General features: G+C 45.6%; 12 non-coding genes across 12 annotated transcripts in view; all 12 read left to right on the top strand.

Annotated features, from left to right (window-relative positions):
• The first annotated feature begins 400 nt into the window (after positions 1–400).
• On the top strand, positions 401–519 carry LOC118958248. The gene has a single exon (XR_005047306.1). It is a non-coding gene; the product is annotated as a 5S ribosomal RNA (ribosomal RNA).
• A 424-nt stretch (positions 520–943) lies between these two features.
• On the top strand, positions 944–1,062 carry LOC118958247. The gene has a single exon (XR_005047305.1). It is a non-coding gene; the product is annotated as a 5S ribosomal RNA (ribosomal RNA).
• Positions 1,063–1,487: 425 nt separating this feature from the next.
• Positions 1,488–1,606, top strand: LOC118958177. Its single transcript, XR_005047256.1, has one exon. It is a non-coding gene; the product is annotated as a 5S ribosomal RNA (ribosomal RNA).
• Positions 1,607–1,783: 177 nt separating this feature from the next.
• On the top strand, positions 1,784–1,902 carry LOC118958189. The gene has a single exon (XR_005047269.1). It is a non-coding gene; the product is annotated as a 5S ribosomal RNA (ribosomal RNA).
• Positions 1,903–2,162: 260 nt separating this feature from the next.
• LOC118958245 lies at positions 2,163–2,281 on the top strand. The gene has a single exon (XR_005047303.1). It is a non-coding gene; the product is annotated as a 5S ribosomal RNA (ribosomal RNA).
• A 177-nt stretch (positions 2,282–2,458) lies between these two features.
• Positions 2,459–2,577, top strand: LOC118958244. The gene has a single exon (XR_005047302.1). It is a non-coding gene; the product is annotated as a 5S ribosomal RNA (ribosomal RNA).
• A 177-nt stretch (positions 2,578–2,754) lies between these two features.
• Positions 2,755–2,873, top strand: LOC118958204. Its single transcript, XR_005047284.1, has one exon. It is a non-coding gene; the product is annotated as a 5S ribosomal RNA (ribosomal RNA).
• A 424-nt stretch (positions 2,874–3,297) lies between these two features.
• Positions 3,298–3,416, top strand: LOC118958186. The gene has a single exon (XR_005047266.1). It is a non-coding gene; the product is annotated as a 5S ribosomal RNA (ribosomal RNA).
• A 260-nt stretch (positions 3,417–3,676) lies between these two features.
• LOC118958205 lies at positions 3,677–3,795 on the top strand. The gene has a single exon (XR_005047285.1). It is a non-coding gene; the product is annotated as a 5S ribosomal RNA (ribosomal RNA).
• A 424-nt stretch (positions 3,796–4,219) lies between these two features.
• Positions 4,220–4,338, top strand: LOC118958243. Its single transcript, XR_005047301.1, has one exon. It is a non-coding gene; the product is annotated as a 5S ribosomal RNA (ribosomal RNA).
• Positions 4,339–4,515: 177 nt separating this feature from the next.
• Positions 4,516–4,634, top strand: LOC118958242. The gene has a single exon (XR_005047300.1). It is a non-coding gene; the product is annotated as a 5S ribosomal RNA (ribosomal RNA).
• Positions 4,635–4,894: 260 nt separating this feature from the next.
• The window catches only part of LOC118958171, a 119-nt gene continuing 13 nt past the window's right edge, over positions 4,895–5,000 (top strand). The window contains exon 1 of the ribosomal RNA XR_005047250.1: positions 4,895–5,000. This exon is cut by the window's right edge and continues 13 nt beyond it. This is a non-coding gene — a ribosomal RNA (5S ribosomal RNA).

The raw sequence follows: 5,000 nt of genomic DNA, 5'->3' as shown, positions 1-5,000 counted from the left end.
CAACTCTTTGTCCGTTTTTTCCCACAAGGCTGAAATATGTGCCCTCGCTTTGAAATAAGTAAGCAAGGTTAGTTTGTATTTCATCCAACAATCTGTGCTGCAAATTATGGCTACAGTATATGCAATTTCTCGCTGATCTCGTCCGATCTCGGAAGCTAAGCAGGGTCGGGCCTGGTTAGTACTTGGATGGGAGACCGCCTGGGAATACCAGGTGCTGTAAGCTTTTTGTCACTGCCTTGTGGAATTTCAACTCTTTGTCCGTTTTTTCCCACAAGGCTGAAATATGTGCCCTCGCTTTGAAATAAGTAAGCAAGGTTAGTTTGTATTTCATCCAACAATCTGTGCTACAAATTATGGCTACAGTATATGCAATTTCATCCACTTTTTGAGATTGCCTTTCGCTTACGGCCACACCGGCCTGAGTACGCCTGATCTCGTCCGATCTCGGAAGCTAAGCAGGGTCGGGCCTGGTTAGTACTTGGATGGGAGACCGCCTGGGAATACCAGGTGCTGTAAGCTTTTTGTCACTGCCTTGTGGAATTTCAACTCTTTGTCCGTTTTTTCCCACAAGGCTGAAATATGTGCCCTCGCTTTGAAATAAGTAAGCAAGGTTAGTTTGTATTTCATCCAACAATCTGTGCTGCAAATTATGGCTACAGTATATGCAATTTCTCGCTGATCTCGTCCGATCTCGGAAGCTAAGCAGGGTCGGGCCTGGTTAGTACTTGGATGGGAGACCGCCTGGGAATACCAGGTGCTGTAAGCTTTTTGTCACTGCCTTGTGGAATTTCAACTCTTTGTCCGTTTTTTCCCACAAGGCTGAAATATGTGCCCTCGCTTTGAAATAAGTAAGCAAGGTTAGTTTGTATTTCATCCAACAATCTGTGCTACAAATTATGGCTACAGTATATGCAATTTCATCCACTTTTTGAGATTGCCTTTCGCTTACGGCCACACCGGCCTGAGTACGCCTGATCTCGTCCGATCTCGGAAGCTAAGCAGGGTCGGGCCTGGTTAGTACTTGGATGGGAGACCGCCTGGGAATACCAGGTGCTGTAAGCTTTTTGTCACTGCCTTGTGGAATTTCAACTCTTTGTCCGTTTTTTCCCACAAGGCTGAAATATGTGCCCTCGCTTTGAAATAAGTAAGCAAGGTTAGTTTGTATTTCATCCAACAATCTGTGCTGCAAATTATGGCTACAGTATATGCAATTTCTCGCTGATCTCGTCCGATCTCGGAAGCTAAGCAGGGTCGGGCCTGGTTAGTACTTGGATGGGAGACCGCCTGGGAATACCAGGTGCTGTAAGCTTTTTGTCACTGCCTTGTGGAATTTCAACTCTTTGTCCGTTTTTTTCCCACAAGGCTGAAATATGTGCCCTCGCTTTGAAATAAGTAAGCAAGGTTAGTTTGTATTTCATCCAACAATCTGTGCTACAAATTATGGCTACAGTATATGCAATTTCATCCACTTTTTGAGATTGCCTTTCGCTTACGGCCACACTGGCCTGAGTACGCCTGATCTCGTCCGATCTCGGAAGCTAAGCAGGGTCGGGCCTGGTTAGTACTTGGATGGGAGACCGCCTGGGAATACCAGGTGCTGTAAGCTTTTTGTCACTGCCTTGTGGAATTTCAACTCTTTGTCCGTTTTTTCCCACAAGGCTGAAATATGTGCCCTCGCTTTGAAATAAGTAAGCAAGGTTAGTTTGTATTTCATCCAACAATCTGTGCTACAAATTATGGCTACAGTATATGCAATTTCATCCACTTTTTGAGATTGCCTTTCGCTTACGGCCACACCGGCCTGAGTACGCCTGATCTCGTCCGATCTCGGAAGCTAAGCAGGGTCGGTCCTGGTTAGTACTTGGATGGGAGACCGCCTGGGAATACCAGGTGCTGTAAGCTTTTTGTCACTGCCTTGTGGAATTTCAACTCTTTGTCCGTTTTTTCCCACAAGGCTGAAATATGTGCCCTCGCTTTGAAATAAGTAAGCAAGGTTAGTTTGTATTTCATCCAACAATCTGTGCTACAAATTATGGCTACAGTATATGCAATTTCTTCCACTTTTTGAGTGACACAAAGATGCTTATCTAAATGGTGGAAATGCAACAGCTGTTAATCAGGCTCACTTTGACTTTACATGGTGCACCAAGAGATAGTTTCTCGCTTACGGCCACACCGGCCTGAGTACGCCTGATCTCGTCCGATCTCGGAAGCTAAGCAGGGTCGGGCCTGGTTAGTACTTGGATGGGAGACCGCCTGGGAATACCAGGTGCTGTAAGCTTTTTGTCACTGCCTTGTGGAATTTCAACTCTTTGTCCGTTTTTTCCCACAAGGCTGAAATATGTGCCCTCGCTTTGAAATAAGTAAGCAAGGTTAGTTTGTATTTCATCCAACAATCTGTGCTACAAATTATGGCTACAGTATATGCAATTTCATCCACTTTTTGAGATTGCCTTTCGCTTACGGCCACACCGGCCTGAGTACGCCTGATCTCGTCCGATCTCGGAAGCTAAGCAGGGTCGGGCCTGGTTAGTACTTGGATGGGAGACCGCCTGGGAATACCAGGTGCTGTAAGCTTTTTGTCACTGCCTTGTGGAATTTCAACTCTTTGTCCGTTTTTTCCCACAAGGCTGAAATATGTGCCCTCGCTTTGAAATAAGTAAGCAAGGTTAGTTTGTATTTCATCCAACAATCTGTGCTACAAATTATGGCTACAGTATATGCAATTTCATCCACTTTTTGAGATTGCCTTTCGCTTACGGCCACACCGGCCTGAGTACGCCTGATCTCGTCCGATCTCGGAAGCTAAGCAGGGTCGGGCCTGGTTAGTAATTGGATGGGAGACCGCCTGGGAATACCAGGTGCTGTAAGCTTTTTGTCACTGCCTTGTGGAATTTCAACTCTTTGTCCGTTTTTTCCCACAAGGCTGAAATATGTGCCCTCGCTTTGAAATAAGTAAGCAAGGTTAGTTTGTATTTCATCCAACAATCTGTGCTGCAAATTATGGCTACAGTATATGCAATTTCTCGCTGATCTCGTCCGATCTCGGAAGCTAAGCAGGGTCGGGCCTGGTTAGTACTTGGATGGGAGACCGCCTGGGAATACCAGGTGCTGTAAGCTTTTTGTCACTGCCTTGTGGAATTTCAACTCTTTGTCCGTTTTTTCCCACAAGGCTGAAATATGTGCCCTCGCTTTGAAATAAGTAAGCAAGGTTAGTTTGTATTTCATCCAACAATCTGTGCTACAAATTATGGCTACAGTATATGCAATTTCATCCACTTTTTGAGATTGCCTTTCGCTTACGGCCACACCGGCCTGAGTACGCCTGATCTCGTCCGATCTCGGAAGCTAAGCAGGGTCGGGCCTGGTTAGTACTTGGATGGGAGACCGCCTGGGAATACCAGGTGCTGTAAGATTTTTGTCACTGCCTTGTGGAATTTCAACTCTTTGTCCGTTTTTTCCCACAAGGCTGAAATATGTGCCCTCGCTTTGAAATAAGTAAGCAAGGTTAGTTTGTATTTCATCCAACAATCTGTGCTACAAATTATGGCTACAGTATATGCAATTTCTTCCACTTTTTGAGTGACACAAAGATGCTTATCTAAATGGTGGAAATGCAACAGCTGTTAATCAGGCTCACTTTGACTTTACATAGTGCACCAAGAGATAGTTTCTCGCTTACGGCCACACCGGCCTGAGTACGCCTGATCTCGTCCGATCTCGGAAGCTACGCAGGGTCGGGCCTGGTTAGTACTTGGATGGGAGACCGCCTGGGAATACCAGGTGCTGTAAGCTTTTTGTCACTGCCTTGTGGAATTTCAACTCTTTGTCCGTTTTTTCCCACAAGGCTGAAATATGTGCCCTCGCTTTGAAATAAGTAAGCAAGGTTAGTTTGTATTTCATCCAACAATCTGTGCTGCAAATTATGGCTACAGTATATGCAATTTCTCGCTGATCTCGTCCGATCTCGGAAGCTAAGCAGGGTCGGGCCTGGTTAGTACTTGGATGGGAGACCGCCTGGGAATACCAGGTGCTGTAAGCTTTTTGTCACTGCCTTGTGGAATTTCAACTCTTTGTCCGTTTTTTCCCACAAGGCTGAAATATGTGCCCTCGCTTTGAAATAAGTAAGCAAGGTTAGTTTGTATTTCATCCAACAATCTGTGCTACAAATTATGGCTACAGTATATGCAATTTCATCCACTTTTTGAGATTGCCTTTCGCTTACGGCCACACCGGCCTGAGTACGCCTGATCTCGTCCGATCTCGGAAGCTAAGCAGGGTCGGGCCTGGTTAGTACTTGGATGGGAGACCGCCTGGGAATACCAGGTGCTGTAAGCTTTTTGTCACTGCCTTGTGGAATTTCAACTCTTTGTCCGTTTTTTCCCACAAGGCTGAAATATGTGCCCTCGCTTTGAAATAAGTAAGCAAGGTTAGTTTGTATTTCATCCAACAATCTGTGCTACAAATTATGGCTACAGTATATGCAATTTCATCCACTTTTTGAGATTGCCTTTCGCTTACGGCCACACCGGCCTGAGTACGCCTGATCTCGTCCGATCTCGGAAGCTAAGCAGGGTCGGGCCTGGTTAGTACTTGGATGGGAGACCGCCTGGGAATACCAGGTGCTGTAAGCTTTTTGTCACTGCCTTGTGGAATTTCAACTCTTTGTCCGTTTTTTCCCACAAGGCTGAAATATGTGCCCTCGCTTTGAAATAAGTAAGCAAGGTTAGTTTGTATTTCATCCAACAATCTGTGCTACAAATTATGGCTACAGTATATGCAATTTCTTCCACTTTTTGAGTGACACAAAGATGCTTATCTAAATGGTGGAAATGCAACAGCTGTTAATCAGGCTCACTTTGACTTTACATAGTGCACCAAGAGATAGTTTCTTGCTTATGGCCACACCGGCCTGAGTACGCCTGATCTCGTCCGATCTCGGAAGCTAAGCAGGGTCGGGCCTGGTTAGTACTTGGATGGGAGACCGCCTGGGAATACCA

Source organism: Oncorhynchus mykiss, unplaced genomic scaffold (assembly GCF_013265735.2).
Source record: "Oncorhynchus mykiss isolate Arlee unplaced genomic scaffold, USDA_OmykA_1.1 un_scaffold_483, whole genome shotgun sequence".
Classification (NCBI taxonomy): domain Eukaryota; kingdom Metazoa; phylum Chordata; class Actinopteri; order Salmoniformes; family Salmonidae; genus Oncorhynchus; species Oncorhynchus mykiss.
This window is presented reverse-complemented; position numbering and strand designations above follow the sequence as displayed.